General features: G+C 43.9%; 1 long non-coding RNA gene across 9 annotated transcripts in view; it reads left to right on the top strand.

Annotated features, from left to right (window-relative positions):
• LOC112652435 (uncharacterized) overlaps positions 1–18918 on the top strand; it is a 50919-nt gene that overhangs the window by 325 nt on the left and 31676 nt on the right. For 5 of the 9 annotated variants that reach the window (XR_007403854.1, XR_007403857.1, XR_003131450.3 and 2 more), the window contains exon 1: positions 3–229. The exons of 2 other annotated variants lie outside the window; for them this stretch is intronic. This is a non-coding gene — a long non-coding RNA (uncharacterized LOC112652435). Of the gene's footprint in view, positions 1–2; positions 230–18918 lie in introns of those variants that run through there. 2 more of the 9 variants (XR_007403856.1, XR_004807139.2) reach the window with 1 other exon arrangement.

The following is an 18918-nucleotide window of genomic DNA, read 5'->3' as shown; positions in this document are numbered from 1 at the left end:
CCATCAGTGTGCTAATGAAGCTAACTAGAAGGGAGGATTGAACCAAGTAAATGAGCCTTTTCCTTCACACTGGGTTGTGAGCCAGAGGAATTTGGAAGCCTGAAATCCAAAGTCTAGTTTAGTGTAGCTTTGACTTTTGTTCTCTCTGTGGCAGTCAGGGTTCCATCACCTGTTATAATGGCGCTGAAGTGTTGGCCAGCCAGTTGTCGGTTCTGAAAGAAGTCAGCAGGTATGGATAATAGGATGTTAAGGAACTGTGTGGAGGCAGATCTTGTGACAGTGGGACCTGCACCAGGTAGAGGCAGGAGACATGGTCTTAAGGCCATCACTTTGCTGTGTGATCTTGGATCCTTTAACTTCTCCAAGCCTTGGTGTGCTGTCTGGGTGGTTTACTCCTGCCTTGCAGGGTTGTTGTGCAGTCAAATAAGAAAGAATTTTTTTGGGTGACCAGCTTATAGTATTAAAAAATGTGAAAGGGTCTAAAGGAACCTGATTTAACTTGAAAAGGTGTTTGCATGAAAGCACTTTTAACATAGGACTAAGAGGACAAATAGTCTCTGGTCTCTGTCATGCTTTTCTCTGGAGCCTGGTGCTCTTTACCTTGAGAGTTTCTGTCCTTTTCTGTGAAAAGGACTTCTAAGCCGCTTCATTTTAATTGTAGATGTATCCAAGGTGCACTGGACATGTCTTAATCAAGTTGAGAGAGTAAACAATCATCTCTTCCCTTTGCTGGGAGCTGAGCATGGCTGACACTGCTCAGCCTTTGGCTGCCTACGAAGTGAGGGTTTCTCTGGGGGTAACAAGCACTGGTGCCACTTGTTAGTCTGATCCCCACTGGATGTCCCCATGCTAGGGCCTCCGCTGAAGGGCAGATGGGCAGAAATCCTTGTGGGGACCACAGCCTTGGTTCATGCAAGCTTTGGAGAGGTAGGCACAGAACTAAGATTGTAGGTGTTGGCTCAAAATTTAAGTGCATCAGAGGATGATCTTTTATACTGCCAATGATTATTTCATTAAACTGCCAATGATTATTTCATTAAGAGTTTTAGTTAGAAAGTATCGATCTTCCTCTTTGGAATATTCTAAAATTGGGCCCCTCCAACGTTGGAGGTGTTAAGAGTTCCCATAGAGCTGAGGGTGCTGGGGGTATCTTTGGGAATGTGGGGAGGGTGGGTCCTGAGCAGCCGTACTTTCTTTCTTTTTTTCCCATGGCCACGGCCATAGCCACGGGACAGGCCTTGAGTGGCTGAGGGCCTTTCCCCAGTCTGTGTTCTCCGGCCTCAGTAGTCTCATCTCTAAAGCCATGGGATTAAAATACCAGACAGGGTGGGTGCCTCAGTGCCTGAATGCCCCTGAATGAAAGAACGCAGAGGTACAATTCCAGGAAGTTATTACTGCCTGTAAATGATTGCCACCAGCTTGCTTCTGGGGTGAGGCGGAACACCATGCATTGTGCAACCAGTGTTCTCATCATTGCTGTTTCACAGGAAGGAGGGATTGCCAGGCCGCGTAGCAATGGGGTGTCTCTGTCAGGATCGGGTCAGATGTTCCCTGCGCAGATGATCCTGCTTCTCCCACAAGGCTCCGCCTGGGGGCATCTCTGGGCCTCATTGTCTGAGCCCCTTCCCATGCGCTCAGCCTTTCCTCTGTTTCCTATGGGACAGCTGCTAACTCTCCAGTGGCTTGCACATCTGGTCAAGTTCTGGCCCATTTCTCTCTCAACAAATGATAGGAAGTGCAGTATCTTTTGTCAAGCACTCTTATGATTGCACGTTAGGCGCTCGAAACTTACTAGTGTTTTTCTGGGGCCAGATTATTAATTTGCTCAACAGTCATTGAAAAAGGATAGGGAGTGCTGTGGGGGCTTGCTAGTACTCTCATCTATGGCCTGCCTAGTGAAACCATGGAAGGGCATAGACAGTCCTGAGGCTGGGCTTTGAATGGCTCCCTATTCCTTCCCGGCTTTTCCTTCTGCCCAGTGTGATGGTGGTCATAGCAGGCTCTTCCTTCTCTTCATTTCTAACTTCCAGTTGGTGAACAGAACCTCATGGCTGGAGCTACTGAGCAGGTAGTGACTAGGAATCCTGGTCTATATTGTGCTTCTCCAATGGTTGGTGGCATTAAACATCTTTTCATGTACTTGTTGACATCTGAATATCCTTTTCTGTGAAATGTCTATTTGTGTTTTTTCCCCCATTTTCTAATTGGATTATCTGTTATTTTTAATAAATTATATGTGGTGTTCTTTTACCCTGATTTATTCCTTCATATCCGTCACCACTCTTTGAGATTTCTATTTATTTACTTGATTTTTGTCCAAATCCCTCCCAGTCCCTCACCTTACCCCATTACTGAAGAAAGAAAAACAGTGTTCATCATACATTTTCGAAGCAAGTCACATATGCAGTTTGCAAATATTTTCTCCCATGCCCTCTCTTTCTCAAATAAATAAAGAAATCATTAAAAAAAATCTATCTTGAGTTAGGTTTTATATAAGGTACGAGGTTTAGGTTGAGATTTTTTTTTTGCCTATGGATTTAGAATTGCTCCAGCACCATTTGTTGAAAAGACTTGACTCTTTCATCCATTATTTTTGCAACTCTGTCGAAAATCAGTTAGCCATATTTGTGTACATCTATTTCTGACTTCTCTATTCTGTTCCACTGATTTATGTCTGTCCCCCTGCCATACCACATGGTCCTAAGACTGGTAGCTAGAAAAGTCTTAATGTTGAGGAGAGTGATTTCCCCCACATTATTATTCTTCTTAAATTTCTTTTAGCTACTAGTTATTAAAACCTACTTCTTTAGACTCTCCATATAAATTTTAGAATAATCTTGTCTATGTCTCCAAATATTCTTGCTGGGATTTTGATAGAAGTTGCTTTAAGTTTATAGATCAATTTGGGGAAAATTGACATCTTTGCTAAATTGAGTCTTTTGATCTATGAACACTATATGTCTCTTCATTTTAGATTTTGCTTTCTTTTATTGCCATTTTGTAGGTTTCAGCTCCAATTAAAGTTTTATTAGATTTACATATATTTCTTTTTTTTTTTTTGCACTGTTGTAAACAGTATTGTACTTTTAGTTTTGGTTTCCATGTGTGCATTTACCAATATGTAGAAATACAATTGATTTATGTATATTGAGCTTATATTCCGCAACCTTGCTGAAATCACTTAATTTTTCTAGGAGTGGTTTTGTACATTCCTTGGGTTTTTCTACAAAGGCCACTATGTCACCTGCAAATAACTTTATTTCTTCTTTTCTGATCTGCATCCCTCCCCTCCCCTCCCCTCCCCTCCCCTCCCCTCCCCTCCCTCCCTTCCCTTCCCTTCCCTTCCCTTCCCTTCCCTTCCCTTCCCTTCCCTTCCCTTCCCTTCCCTTCCCTTCCCTTCCCTTCCCTGTTGTTGCCTTGTGGCAGTGGATAGAATTTCCAGTGTCTTGTTGAATAGCAATGGTGAATGACCATCCTTACTTTGTTCCAGTCTCAGGGGGAAATCATTTACTCTTTTACAATGAAGTCTAATGTTAGCTATAGGGTTTTTGTAGATGATCTTTATCAAGTTGAAAAGGTTCCTTTCTATTCCTGGTTGTTTGAGAGTTTTTATCATTAATGGGTATTATATTAGATTTGACAAATAATTTCTTCTGTATCAACTGATATATGATCATATGATTTTTCTTCATTAGTCTGTTAATATGCAGTTACATTGATTTTCAAATATTGAACCAGCCTTGCATACCTGGAATAAATTTGTTTATTTTGTTTGTTTATTGATTCTTTGAGTTAATACAGTATTAAGGATTTTTGCATCTATGTTCATGAGGGATATTGAACTATAGTTTTCTTTTTTTGTGCTCTTTTTGTCTTATTTTGTTTTCAAGGTAATACTGACATCATAAAATTATTTTGGAAGCATTTTATTTTCCAGAAAAGATTGTGTACAATTGGTATTAATTATTTTTTAGGTGTGTGGTAGAATTTCCAATGAAACCATCTAGGCTGGAGATTTCATTTTGGGGAGTTTTTAGCTTACAAATTTAATTTATTTAAGTTACATAGTTATTCAAGTGATCTATTTTGTATTAAGTGAATTGTGGTAGTTTGTGCTTTTTGAGGACATGGTCTATCTCATCTAAGTCATATATTTATGCGTGGAAAGCTGTTCACAGTATTCTCTTAGCCTTATGCTGGCTGCAGGTCCTAGCCCTGCGGTGATACGATAGCACCTGCCACATTTCTGATACTGGTAATTTCTCTCTTTCTTCCGTCAGCCAGTAGAGGTTTGTCAATTTTAGTGATCTTTTCAAAGAACTAGCTTTTTGCTTCATTGATTTGATCTATTGTTTTCTGTTTTTAGTTTCATTGATTTCTGCTCTCACCTGTAATATTTCCTTCCTTCTGGTTACTTTGGGTTAAATTTGCTCTCTTGAATTTTATCTAGTTTCTGAAGGTGGGAGTTAGTTTACTGATTTGAGTCTTTCTCCCTCTTCTAATGTAAGCATTTAGTGTTGTATATTTCAGTCTTTGGTATCAACATCCTATTAGTTTAAATGAAATATGGAACAGTTTCCTCCTGTTATGTTCCTCTACACTTGTCCATTTATAATATAACTTTTACATATTTTTTCTATATACATACATTGAGAACCACATCAGTCCATGATGTAAGTCTTGCTTTAGCCATCAAACATAATTTAGGAAACTCCAGAGAAGGAAAGTTTATTGTATTTATCTACATTTTTACTTTTTCTGTTGCTTTTTCTTTCCTGATTGTCCAATATTCTTTCATCATTTATTTTTCTAGTTCCATAATTTTCTTTAAGCTCTTCCTTAGGCTGAGTCTGCTGGCTCAAATTCTCTTGCCATTCCTTCACTTAAGAAATGTCTTGCTTTCCTCAAAGTTTTTTGCTTGGTATAGAAATCTGGTTGACAATTCTTTTCTTTCATCTCTTGAAATTGGTCATGTTACCTCTTTCTGGCTTCCTTGCATTTGAGGAGAAATCTGCTCTTATTCATAACAGTTATTCCTTAGAGTAAGCTGTCATTTCAATCTTGATGCTTTCAAGATTTTGTATTAGTTGTTAGTTTTCAGAAGTTTGACTATGATATGCTTGATATGGTTCCTTTGGGTTTTTCCTATATGTTTAGCTTCTTGAATCTGGAGGTTCATGTATTTTGCCAAATTTGTGGAAATTTGAGCCATTATTTCTTTTTTTTTTTTTTTATGATAATCACAGAGAGAGAGAGAGAGAGGCAGAGACACAGGCAGAGGGAGAAGCAGGCTCCATGCACCGGGAGCCTGATGTGGGATTCGATCCCAGGTCTCCAGGATCGCGCCCTGGGCCAAAGGCAGGCGCCAAACCACTGCGCCACCCAGGGATCCCCCCGTTATTTCTTTAATCCTGTTTTAGTCCCATCTTCTTTCTCTTCTGGGGCTCAGATGACACAAATGTTAGATACTGTGTTGTAGTCCCATACGTTCCTGAGTGACCATTTTTTTCACTCTGCTCTCTCTCTATTGTTAAGTTTGGATAGTTTTTATTATATCTTCAAGTTCACCAATACTTCCTCTACCTTCTCTATTCTACGTTTGAGCCCATCCATTGAGATTTTTTTTTCAGTGATTGTATTTTTCAGTTCTAAAATTTCCATTTGGTTCTTTTTTTGGATATTCTATTTCTTTGCTTAGATTTTCTGTTTTTGATTTATTTCAAACATGTTCAAAACTGCATTTCTGTATTGCAGCATTTTTATCATGGCTACTTTAAAATCCTTGTTGGGTAATTCTAAGACCTGTGTCATAACAGGGTCAGTATTTTTTGATTATCTTGTCTCATTCAAGTTGAGATTTTCTTTGTTCTTGATATAATGAGTGATTTTCATGTGGACCTTGGGTATCTCAGGTATTATAAGACTCTTAATCTTGTTTAAAACTTCCATCTCAGCAGGACTTGTTTGGCTCTGTGCTGGAGGGGAAGGAGGATGCTGCCTTGTTGCCATTGGGTGAGACTTGAACCCGGGTTCTTTGTGTGGCCTCTATGGACACTTTGGGTGGGACAGGGTGCCTCATCATTGCTGGCAGGGGAGGGACACCTTCTTATGTGGTCTATCTGGGCATTTCAGAGCAGGGATTGGGGATGAGCTACTCACTGCTGGCTTCTGACACACTCTAGGCCCCCTCTGATACACTCCAACATAGAGAGGAGAGATACATCAATCTACTGACTGGGGGTAGAAACCTAAGATCACCACATGGACCCCAGGGACACTATCAGGAGTAGGGGTAGGTGGACTCATTACTACAGGTGGGCATGGAAGTCCTGAGTCTCCACTGGGCCTTTACTGTTGGGAGTGGAGCCACAGTTTTTTCTCTCTGGTTGGAATAAGGCAATGTTCTGTTTTGCTAGGTTGCCTTTTCCTGGTCCTTTGGCTAGAGAGAGCAGGCTTTCACTAGAGCCTTGTTTGTCTGTGCCCATTGGTACTGCCAGGTGGCCCCTTCTTCAGGCATGCAGTCTGGGATATATGTGGCAAAAAAGAAAATTGTGGGAACTCTTGAGGAACACTGCCATGTTATTCCTCAAGTTCCCTAGCTGAGCAGACTTCTCTCTCCTTTCCAGAGTGTTCTTATGTTTGGCTTATAAGTAATATCCAGGGTGTTTAAGCTATGCTTTGTGGGCAAAATAGGGAGAAATGTGTTTACTCCATCTTGTCTGGAACTGGAATGCAAATGGGTTTTAAAACCATCACATGAGGGAACCTCCCTGTAGTTTTTATTGCCTTTTAGGGTTGGGTGTGAGAACTCACTTAGGGTGTTACTCTTCTGGCTGAAATTAGGACACCCCCCTTCATTGCCTGGCAGATGACATCCTGAAGCAGGCATGGCTTGTATATTCCCCCAGAATACTCACTGCAGTGGGAAGAGGGCTGCTCTGTTGTGGGCCTCTCTTTCACACCTGGCTCAGAACCCTTGACTCCACAGGGTTTTCTGTTTTTGACAGCCCAAGGATAAGATACTCTCTCCCCTATGCTGCCTGCCCCTTATACAAGTATCATGTGTCTCCCTAACTGCTTACCCATCCAGGTGCCCATGACTGGGGAGATTTATTTCCTCTTATGATCCAAGCCCAGCCCAGGTCTGTTACTCAGGAGCCATGAACTGAGCTGGTTAGAGCTGGACAGGCTGAGAGCGGAGGCTCTGACTAGTTGTGTGTGTGTATGGGGAAGGGTTGCTGGGAACAGAGACTTGGAGGCTCACAGTTGGGAAGGGCATGTGTGAGGTCATTTGGCTTCCTGCAAGTGACCTGTGGAATTCCCCCAAACCTCAAATGACAGAGATTTGGATAGACTTTTATCATGGTTAAGACAGTTAAAGCTTCTATGTGGTATATGTATACAATGGAATATTACTCAGCCATTAGAAATGACAAATACCCACTATTTGCTTCAACGTGGAGCGACCTGGAGGGTATTATGCTGAGTGAAACAAGTCAATCGGAAAAGGACAAACATTATATGGTCTCATTCATTTGGGGAATATAAAAATTAATGAAAGGGAATAAAGGGAAAGGAGAGAAAATGAGTGAAAATATCAGTGAGGGTGACAAAACGTGAGAGACACCTAACTCTGGGAAATGAACAAGGGGTGGTGGAAAGGGAAGTGGGCGGGGGGTTGGGGTGACTGGGTGATGGGCACTGAGGGGGGCACTTGGAGGGATGAGCACTGGGTGTTATGCTATATGTTGGCAAATTGAACTTCAATTAAAAAAGAAAAGACAGTTAAAGCTTCTATCTTTCACTAAGTCTCAAATTCAGGGAATGTTAAATAAAAAAGAACAGTATTTAGGATTAAAGTAAATAAATGAAAGATTAGCTTCTGTTTGAACTACCTAGGTGATTTGAATATTCAGCTTTTCTCAGTGGAATGTCAGAGGATTTTCAGGAAATACAATCAAGATTATCCAAAGTTGCTGAAGACCTTAAAATAAGTTTGTTAAACAATTATATGCATCTGTCAAGGGTTAGAGTGGCATAAGTGAGGGGAGGAGATACTTCTTTGGGATGCTTCTTTTCACCAGACAGTGGTTTCACCAGACAGGGCTAGGGGACAGGAGGTCTGGGTCTAAAGTCTTCCTTTTCCTCTGAGTCCTTCTGTTGTGTGATGTTGGGTGATTTCTTGCTCTCTCTGAGCTTTGGCCTCATCATTGGCCAGCTGAGGCAGTTGGACATGGTCCTTATACTTAGTGTTTTGAGATCCTTAAAGTTGACTCTCTTAAAATTCTTCAGTGGAAGAATTCCCCATGAACATTTGAATCAAGTCCAGACTGTAAGGGGCCTCCTGGTAGCTCAGAAATACACCCATGCACATATAGTCAACTAGTCTTTGACAAGGGTATGAAGAACACACAGTGGAGAGAGGACAGTCTCTTTAATAAATGGTGCTGGGAAAACTAGATATTCAAATGCAAAAGAATAAAACTGGACCATAGCTTAACACTACTCCCCAAAGTGAACTTGAAATGGATTAAAGATTTAAGTGTAACACTTGAAACCATAAAGCTCCTACAAGAAAACATACAGAAAAATCTCATTGACATTGGTTTTAGTAATAATTTTTTTTTAAAACAAGACATCAGAAGCAAAAATAAACAAAAGGGACTGCATCAAACTAAAAGGTTTCTTCATAATGAAAGAATCCACCAACAAATGAAAAGACAGCCTATGGAATGGGAGAAAATATTTGCAAACCATATATCAGATAATATGTAAAGTACATATGGAACTCAAACAACTCAATAGCAAAACAAAAACAAAGACAAAAATAAACAGTCTGATTAAAAAATAAGCGAATGACTGAAATAGACGTTTTTCCAAAGAAGACATACAAATGACATAGCAGCACTATTCGTGGTAGCCAAAGGGTAGAAACAACCCAAGGTCTATCAAAAACAAATGAGTGAATAAACCAAATGTGATATATTATACAATGGAATATTATTCAGCCATGACAAGAAATAAAGTATTTATACATGCTATACCATGCATGTACCTTGAAAAAACTATGCTGAGTGAAAAAAGCCAGACACAAAGTCCTTTTACATGAAATACCCAGGACAGATAAATCCACGAACACAGGAAGTAGATTAGTGGTAGCCAAAGGGTAGGGCATGGGGAATGGAGAGACTGGAAATGGGCATAATGTTTCCTTTAGGGTACGCTAATTGTTCTGGACCTACAGATGGTGGTGATACAACATTGTACAAGTAACCGAATACTGCTGAATTATAAATGGTTTATATGATGACTTTTGAGTTATGTTAACTTTACTGTGATAAAAAAAAAAAAAAATCCTGACTTCTGGGCCCCACTGGAAACTTCTGAATTTTAAATCTCTGGAAGCAGGGTCTAAGCACCATGATTCAAAGCTCTCCAGGTGATTTCCATGTGCAACCAGAGTTGAGATTTCTGGGTGTCTAGATCTAGTTACAGGAGGTAGATTCATCAGGGTTAATAAGATTTTGTACAGTTCAGGGCCCCTTAATACTTAGAGCAACTGAAAGATCAGTATTTATAACATATAGAACCCATGTAAATACAAACAATCCAAAATGTGTCCAAATATGAAAATCATATCTGAATTGGGCAATCACAGGAGAGAAGATCTTTAAAAAGCAAAAGAAACAAATGGAAAGAGGTTCAACCACATTAGTAGCCAGGGAAATAAAAATCAAAGTAACATGGCTAGCTAGATTTCATTCATCAGATTGATAATAATGAAAACAAAACAAAGCAAAACACACAGTACTTGCAAAGATGCTTTGGAATGGGCACTTCTGCAGATTGTTAGCAAAAATGTGACTTCTTATTGTATTTTTGGAAAGTTAATAAGATGGTTGAAATCCCATATCTGGGACTTTACCATAATAGAACAATGGTTACTGAAGAATTGATTGTAGATAACAAAATATAAACCAGAAATAACTTGCAGCCCTTCAAAAATGGAATTGTTGAATAATCAGAATATACTCACATCATAGGATATTATGCAGCTATTAAAAATAGGGAGTTAGACATCTATCTATTCACTTGAAATTCCAACATTGTAAACGCTGCCAAGTTAAAAAAAAAAAAAAAAGCCAGTTTTAGAGAAAACAGGGCCTCCTGTGTATGGCCTCTTTTTCTGTCTTTGTTTCCTCCATCTCCCCCATTCTGCTGTGGCCTTCACTTCCTGCAATGGGCCAGGCTCAGCCACACCTCTGGGCCTTGCCCATGCTGTTCTAGTTGCCTAGAATGCACTTCTCAGCCGCAACCTTGTAAAACCTACTTACGGCTCACGTTAAGGAGGTATCTCCTCTTCCAGGAAGTCCTCTCTGACCTCTCCTCCCTCCAATGTGTGTTCCAGTCCCCCAGGCTTCTCTCTGACCTGTCCTTACTATGGTTTCTGCTACTCATCCTTTGTCTCTGGCCTGGGGCCTCCTTGTGGGGGAGGGACTGTGTCTTGGTCACTCTTGAACTCTGCATGCCCAGCACCAGGTCTGGGGAGGGCGGAAGTGGAGGAGCAGTGGTGTTGAAATGGAATTGAAGGGGATGTGGGCCACTGCCTGTAGGGATGGGCTGACCATTGCGAATCAGACTATGTGAGCAGAAGTGGTCAGAAACTTTCTTGGCTGCTTCTTCAGACCTGATTTTGGGAAACATTGACCCATTTAAAAGGAATGGACTTAACAGTATGTTCTCTGTTATTGAAATAGTTGAATGAACCATTATGCATTTTCTAGCTCTTTAAAGGTGATTGGACATAGGGTGATCAACTGGTCCTGGGTTGCCTGGGGTTTTCCTGGCTTTGGTGCTAGAAGTCTCATGTCCTAGGTAAAACCTGACAGTTGGTTGTCCGACTGTGTGGGTTACCTGCTGAGGTCTCTTACTGTCCTTTCCCAGGGTCCAGCTTGCTGTGTGAAGAGTGGGGTCAGCAGGAGTTGTTTTCTAGGGGAGAATGGTACTTGGTACATCGTGGCCAGGTCTGGCCAGTATCCTGCCACTTGCAGCATATGCAGTTGACCCTTGAACCACATGGGTGCACACTGCATGGTCCACTTATTTCAGATTTTTTCAAAAGATACAATATAGTTATGTAAGTGTATTTTTCTTATGATTTTCTTAATAATATTTTCTCTAACTTACTTTATTATAAGAATACAGGATATAATACATGTAGCATACAGAATACATGGTAATTGTTTATGTAATCAGTAAGGCTTCTAGTCAAAAGTAGGCCGCTTAGTAGTTAAGTTTTTGGCAAGTCAAAGTTATATGTGGGTTTGTGACTGTGAATTCCTGGTGTTGTTCAAGGGTCAGCTGTAATCTCCATTTAACTCCAGAAACCTAGGTTTTCTAATACTCAAAATGAGCATAAAAATCCTAAATCCAGTTGGTGGGAATTTTCAGCATGATATAAATAAAGTCACTGGAGTGAGGTGATCATAGCATAGCCACTATACACTATATACCTCTAGTGTATAGTGGGCGCTATGCACTGTGGTTTTAACTCTCAACATCTTAGAGATGGGGGCTCATCTAACTCCCATCTGACAGACTAGGAGATTGGGGCTCAGGAAGGCTGAGCAATCTGCCCAAGGTTACACACAAGCAGGTGGCAGGGCTAAGCAATTGTTCAAATGCCCTGGGGCTCGTGTCTGTTTCTGACTGCAGGCTTCAGGTGCTGGCCAGGTAGACACGAACGGAAGCTTTCTCTTGGACCAGGCCTCCCCACCAATGTTGTTGGGCAATCCTGCTGGGGAGCCTCTGGCCTAAGGCTGTGGGAACAGCTAATGAAACAAGCAGTCCCCCTGGGTGACCATGGTACATCACCCAGGGCTTCATCAGAAATGGGGAAGGGATCCAGTAAGGCAATCAGGGCAGTGATTCTTTCATTCTGGCAATCATTCCTGCATGCGTTAATTCACACAGGTATTCACTCACTGCCTCTGCCACCTGAAGGGAGGGAGACTCCCCCCACCCCAACAGCAAATACACTGGTGCTTCTAAAGAGAGGTGCACCCAGGATTGTCTGCCTGGGGTAGTCAGTGAAGGCTTCCTGTAGGAGGATGCATTTGAATTATGCCTGGAGAGAGTGGCTGCCACTGGATGGGCAAGCTGCTAACAGCATTCCAATAGAAAGGCCAAAGCCATTGTGCAAGTGCGGGAGGTTGGGGCAGTTTGACATTACTGGGATTGAGGAAGTGTGGTGGGGGTGTGGTGGGGAGGAGGTCATATCAGCTCTGGGGGCCAGGGAAGGGATTGCAGTCATCCTGAGGCCAGGAGCAGTCACTGGAGAGTTCTGAGGAGTGCCAGCCAGCTTTGTGGGCCAGGAAAGCACAGCTGGGATTACTGAGGGACTGAAGCATCCCAAAGAGGGAGGTGAAGGCCAGAGCAGAGCAGGGCAGGGGCCCAGTCTCTCCCGCCCCTGCTCCCTGCACCAGGTTCTTGCTGACCCCAGAGGGAGGGGAGGGAGGTGTCTGGCCTGAGACCCAGGGCCCAGAGTTGGGGATGGGTGGAGGGGGAGATGAGAAGAGAGGTGGAAGCAGCTTTCCTGGTAAGGGGAGTGATGAACACTTGGTTTGAATTTGGAAAGACTTTTCCCCCCCACCTTCTGCAGAAGGAGCAAGTGCCTTTCAGACGCCCTGACTGCTCCTCATCCCACTGATTTGCACAATATACAATTTCTTTGCATAACAGACAGAATAATCTCATTTTCTCACTGGCTACACAGCTTAGCTTTCAATCAATTATTCCAAATACATTAAAAAAAAGTCTCCATGTCACTTCTCTGCCTGCTCAGTGCTCAGTTTTCCCTGTCAAGGAATTTGCAAATCAATTGCTTTAACAATACTTTCCACAAATTACCTTCGAAGGCCTGTGATGTCACCCACAGTTAATGTGCTCCTGATAAATAATGCATCAGGAAGTGGTGAGGCTTTTTCTTTCTCCGGCCTCCCTGAGATACAATAAAGGAACTGTCGTGTTTTGTGTTGAGCAGCCTGGCTTCAGCCTTGGGGCCCCAGCGTGTGGTTGGGTGCTGGGTGGCAGTAGTGGGTGGAGAGGGGACCAGCTGGGGGCATAGGGTGGCTCTGTACCCACTGTTGTGGCCTGGCCAGCGCAAGACCCTGCACCTCTTTGCACCTCAGCTTCTGTGCTTGGACTTGGGAACAGGCGGTCCCACATCCTTACAGCCTTGTCTGGAGTCCAGATCACTCCACCCAACCGCTTGCCTGTGGGAGGTGTGGGAATGGCAGCTGTTCTCACTGTGGGGCTTGGGTCTGGTGCAGAGGCTGTGATTTTGGCTCCTGGTTCCTGAGAACTGTGGAGAGTGGCTGGAAAGCAGAGGGCATTCTCTTGAGCTGGCTAAGATCCCAGCCCAAGGAACCCCAGTGGTCTGCATTCTTAAATTCACCATCCCATGTACGGGGCTACTCCGGAGAGGCTTCTGTGCTCTGAGCGGGGCTGCAGACCCTGAATGCAGGCCTTAGGAGTGCTTAGAGGAGCTATGGCCTTGGGGGAGAGCTGTGTGTTCTGGGGGCTTAGGCAGCACCGGAGCTGGTCTTGGCTGGGGGTTGGGATGACAGGAGGGTCTGGGCCTTTGGCTGGGGTCTGTGCAGTTCCTTCATTATATGCTGTGTGCAGTGTATGCTTGTGTGCACATGTGTGTGCAATCACTCTATGAATGACATGAGGTGGGTGCTCTGTACTGAGGCTTTTGCAAGGGGCAACAGGACATCCCCTGGGGGCTGCAGAATTTGCTTATAGGAATAAAGTTCATTTTTTCCTCTGTATGAGTCTTACTACTGCTGGTGTCTTCATGACTCTTAAGTGTGTTTGATATTGCAAACTAAAAATCATAGTTTCAGCGCGGTTAAATAACGAACCACGAGCCAAAAATTTGGAAGTGGGCTGAGCTCCCATGTACATAGAACAAGGACCTGGTTCCAGTACTACTTGTCAGCCCCATGTGTGAAACTTGGGCTCCTGTTGCCTCTGCATTTAACCAGAGCCCTGTGTGGAACGCACACTGTGTCTCTTGATTAACCGATTGCACTGTGTCTAATTCACATCACAGGGTACACACTACAGGAAGAAAGACTGTCTGTTTGCAGGGCTGCCAAGATGAGAGGGAAGAAGGGCCTGACCCTGCCTAGGGAAGTTAGAGAGGATTCCAGACGGAGAGGACTCAGGGTGGAGTGTGAAGGGCACGTGGGGTGCGGGGAGTTCCTGAGGTATCTGGCTTTTGGAGAAGTGTTATCTGGAGCGTCCTGGATGTAGCCATGGGAGATGGAGAAGGTTCTCTGGTAAAGGTTGAGGAGTCTGTGTTCGCTCCTGCAGAGTGGCTTTCTGACTGTGTGTCTTGAGATGTTAACTCCAAATGGCGTGCTTGGGTGGGCAGTCAACAGGGCCTTGGTGGTTTGGTGGCCTGTGAAGTGCTGCCTACTGCACTGCACACCCTGGAGGTGGTGGTGTTAATGCAACGAACAAACCTTTGAACATTTTAAGAAGAAAAGAAGAGAGTTTTATTTGAGCCCAAGTTAGGACAGCTTCATAGGATACACAATCCTCACAAAGAAAAGATGCTCAGAAGAAGCAACATTTGGAGCAGGGTTGTGTACATTTTTTACATAAAGAGTTACAAATCATCAAGACAAGGGACATTCCAGAAAGCTACAGAGGTTATCTTCTGTTTTAGTATGCGCAAGGCTATAGGACTTTAATCTTATGGGAACCTGGTCTCCCATCCAAGTACTAACACTTGCCATCAGGGAAATACAAATCAAAACCACAATGAGATACCACCTCACACCAGTGAGAATGGGGAACATTAACAAGGCAGGAAACCACAAACGTTGGAGAGGATGTGGAGAAAGGGGAACCCTCCTACACTGTTGGTGGGAATGTGAACTGGTGCAGCCACTCTGGAAAACTGTGTGGAGGTTCCTCAAAGAGTTAAAAATAGACCTGCCCTATGACCCAGCAATTGCACTGTTGGGGATTTACCCCAAAGATACAGATGCAGTGAAACGCCGGGACACCTGCACCCGATGTTTCTAGCAGCAATGTCCACAGCAGCCAAACTGTGGAAGGAGCCTCGGTGTCCATCGAAAGATGAATGGATAAAGAAGATGTGGTCTATGTATACAATGGAATATTCCTCAGCCATTAGAAACGACAAACACCCACCATTTGCTTCGATGTGGATGGAACTGGAGGGTATTATGCTGAGTGAAATAAGTCAGTCGAAGGACAAACATTATATGGTCTCATTCATTTGGCGAATATAAATAATAGCGAAAGGGAATAAAGGGAAAGGAGAGAAAATGAGGGAAAATATCAGTGAGGGTGACAGAACATGAGAGACACTTAAATCTGGGAAATGAACAAGGGGTGGTGGCAAGGGACGTGGGCAGGGGGATGGGGTGACTGGGTGATGGGCACTGAGGGGGGCACTTGATGGGATGAGCACTGGGTGTTATGCTATATGTTGGCAAATTGAACTCCAATAAAAAAATATATACCAAAAAAAAAAAAAAAAAAAGAATCTTATGGGAACCTGGGAAGTTTCTTTCTTTTCCTTATCTCGTGTTCAGAATGCTTCTATGTGATTGGTTGGTTGGTTATTTGTTTAATGAAGCAGACATACAATGTGTGCTCAGAGCAGAAAATAGAAGACATGCTCTGAGTTGGGCCCAGTCATTTTGACCTTGGTAAATGTTAAAGTATAGCTTCCCTGGGAGTCCAGGGACAAGGCCCCAAAACGTTAAAGGTTGAAAATTTCCTTTACCAGTGGCACATGGGGACAGTCAAGAGGCTCTGGGAGGTCCTGAAAAATGTCCCTCAGACACAGGGCTGCTAAGCCACTTTTATTTTGTAATTTGTATTAATGTATTAATGAAATGGGTTTTGGGGAACATACTCTGGGAAATATCATGCAGGCAGAGAGGAGCCATTGAACCGTTCCTTGTTTCTTGGTTGCTCCTCTGGCTGGTTTCTGGCCCTGTGAAGGATCAGATGCCTGATGTTGGTGAGCTGGGCCGACTCAGGGCAACCCCGTGGCCCTGGGCTCCTACAGTGAGATCCTCTGAGGACCAGCAGTGCTTGGGGCCAGGTGCACGTGAGGTCATTGTGGCCACAATGTCTTGCTTGAGGCCTTCTCATGGAAGCTCCTGATCTGTAATTTCTGAACCAGAAAACAAAGTGGGGAATAGGGGAAAAATAAAACTTGAAATGTATCAAGTCAAGATTTTTTTAAGCCCCATGAAACCTGAACCTACCCTGGAGGATTTGGGGCCACTTGGGGCCCCTGGGGAGGAGTTAAGTCCAGTGGGCTGTCTGCCCTGTGTGCCCTCCTCTTTCGAAGCTCCCTAAGCTCTCTTTGAGGGTGACCAGTCAAGGGTGGCCAGACTTGCTGGGGCAATATGAGCTCAAAGCAAAACCCAAGGAAGCAATGATGAATCTCAGATGGCTAACAAGCAGAAGAAAAGCTGCTCACCTGGCCAGGACTAAGATAGACAGGAAGGTCCTGCTTCCTGCCCGATCATACTGGAGGATAGGTCAGATAATGGCAGGTGTTTGCTAAGATGTGGGGAAGTGGGTCTCCTGTGTTCTGCTGGTGCAAGAGCAATCTTAGACTGTGTATGGCGTGGGACCAATGGTCCCACACCCAGATCATTTCTGAGAGACCTGCTTACAGTGGGGGGAGTAGGTGAGTGAACTGCAGCAGTGCCATGGGCACCATCCAGCAGTGGGTGCCATGGCTGGGTATAGGTAAGCCCCTCAAGTGGTCTGAGAATGGGAGCTAAGCACAAAAGTCAAGGGCAGGAATGAAATTTGCAGTATAATTTCATTTGTGTAAATTACAATGCAAACACTCAAAAGATGGATTCAAGGAAGCCTCCATCTTCCAGAAAATCTATTCACATAAGGCAGTAGATGCCTTTAGCAGGAAGGAGGATGGAGGGTGGTGTTGAGGACAAAGGAAAATACAGGTAAACACCAAAGTGTTATCTTAGCCTGGGTTCCCTAGGAAGCAGAGCCTTGCAGCAAGGATTAAATACTAATGCTTTACCAGGGTGAATGAATGGGAAAGCCAAAGGTGAGCCTGGGCAGAGGTCCCGCCATGTGGGGTGACATTGCTGGCCTTTGGCAGGACCTCATCTGTGGGTCTGGATGTGACAGGAGGAGCCAGGAACTCTGGGAGCATGACCTATTGGCTGCAAGCATTGGAACTGCAGTGTGGTTGGGTGCGCTGGTGGCTAAGGGGACAGGAGGTTGAAGGATAGGAGAACAAGAGGTAAGAGACTGAGAAGATGCTCAGGAGGAGGCAGTCACCTGATGACAGAGCAGTGCCATAGGCTTGTGGGCTGAGTAGGAGCAGCCTGAATCTCCTTGTCAGAATACATACATGTGTTACTTAGATTTAAGTAGACCTGGGTCTGAATGCTTGAGCAAATTACGTGCCTGGCTAACCTGGGTTTCCATGTTGACAGAGTGGATATAGTGAAACCGTTACTTCATGAGAGTTTTGTGAATATAAAGTGCCCAGCATACTTGGCATTCAGCAAACATACACTGTGTTACTACCTGGGATAAGCAGGTCTGCTGGGTGGCACTCAGCTGCTCAGTCACCTGTCTGAAGCAGGACTGTCACATTTCCCATCTGGCAGGATCTCTTTCACATTGTAACAGTCTGGGATCTGCAGCAAGGGTGCCCTTCCTCCAGGGAGAAAACCCACCAGAGCAGTCTCCCCTTCATAATCAAGCACATGATTTATTTCTCTCCTAGGTTTCTGTGTTTTGACACCTGGTTACATCCAGCTTCACACTCAGAGTTCTCTGTGTACTGAGCACTAATTATTTCATGCATCCTGAAATAGAGACAACTAAATGCCACTTACTGCATTAATTGGGATTCGTTTTACTCCTGGGACCCTTGTTCTGTACAAAGATTTTAGGCTGTGTTTATTCATTAATTCAGCCATCTAGTCATTAGAGTCATTAGGCAATTTTTGAGAGTTTATTACACACCGGGCATGTTGTGGGCACTTTGTTCTAGAAGTAAGACCCTGGCTCCTGGTCTTTGGCACTACCTCATCTGTGGGTGTCACCAGGGCCTGCGGGCATGGAGGGCAGATAGGTGGCACCCACTGGGATGACCCCTTGGGAGGGCCTGAGGGAGCAGACGAAGTGCTAAGGGCCTTGGGAGGCCACTGCTCCTCGAGAGCCAGCTGGCCTGAGTTATAAAGCATGGGTGGGATTTCTCAAGGTGGCAAAGTGGGGGCTTGCTTGGTGGTGTGGGCTGATGAGGTGCTTGGATTTGAAGCGAAGCGTCTCTAGGGTGAAAGAGATAGCAGGAGGTGAAATTGGGGCCAGATGAGGTAGGCTCTGAATGCCAGCCCCTGGTATCGTTCTGTTGGATATCAAGCAGCAGTGGGCAGGCTGGGAGGTGGAATGGGGTATAGGGTGGCAAACCTGGGGGTGGGGAGACTGATGGGAGGCAGTGATCACAGATTGTACCAGGTCTAAGGAGCGCCTGGCTATGTACATGTATTAGATGTCCCTGAATGATCACTGCAGGGATACCCCGGCACTTGGCACCTTGAAGGGCCATTCTCACTGAGGGCAGTTTGTTCATTGTGGGAATCTGGCTTTGCTGCTGTTGTAGTGTTCAGAAGGATGACATTTGCTTATGTAAATCTAGCTTTTTGGCTTGCAAAATCTGATCTCCTTTTATTTTAAAGAATATGCTTATTTTATAAAACAGGACAGATTTTATGTGTTAATGCAGTATATTCAAAATATAGCATAAGGTTTCTTTTTTTTTTTAAAGATTTTATTTATTTATTTATGAGAGACACAGAAAGAGAGAGA

Source organism: Canis lupus, chromosome 19, assembly GCF_003254725.2.
Source record: "Canis lupus dingo isolate Sandy chromosome 19, ASM325472v2, whole genome shotgun sequence".
Lineage (NCBI taxonomy): Eukaryota > Metazoa > Chordata > Mammalia > Carnivora > Canidae > Canis > Canis lupus.
Note: the sequence above shows the minus strand (reverse complement) of the source record. Positions and strands in the feature narration are given on the sequence as shown.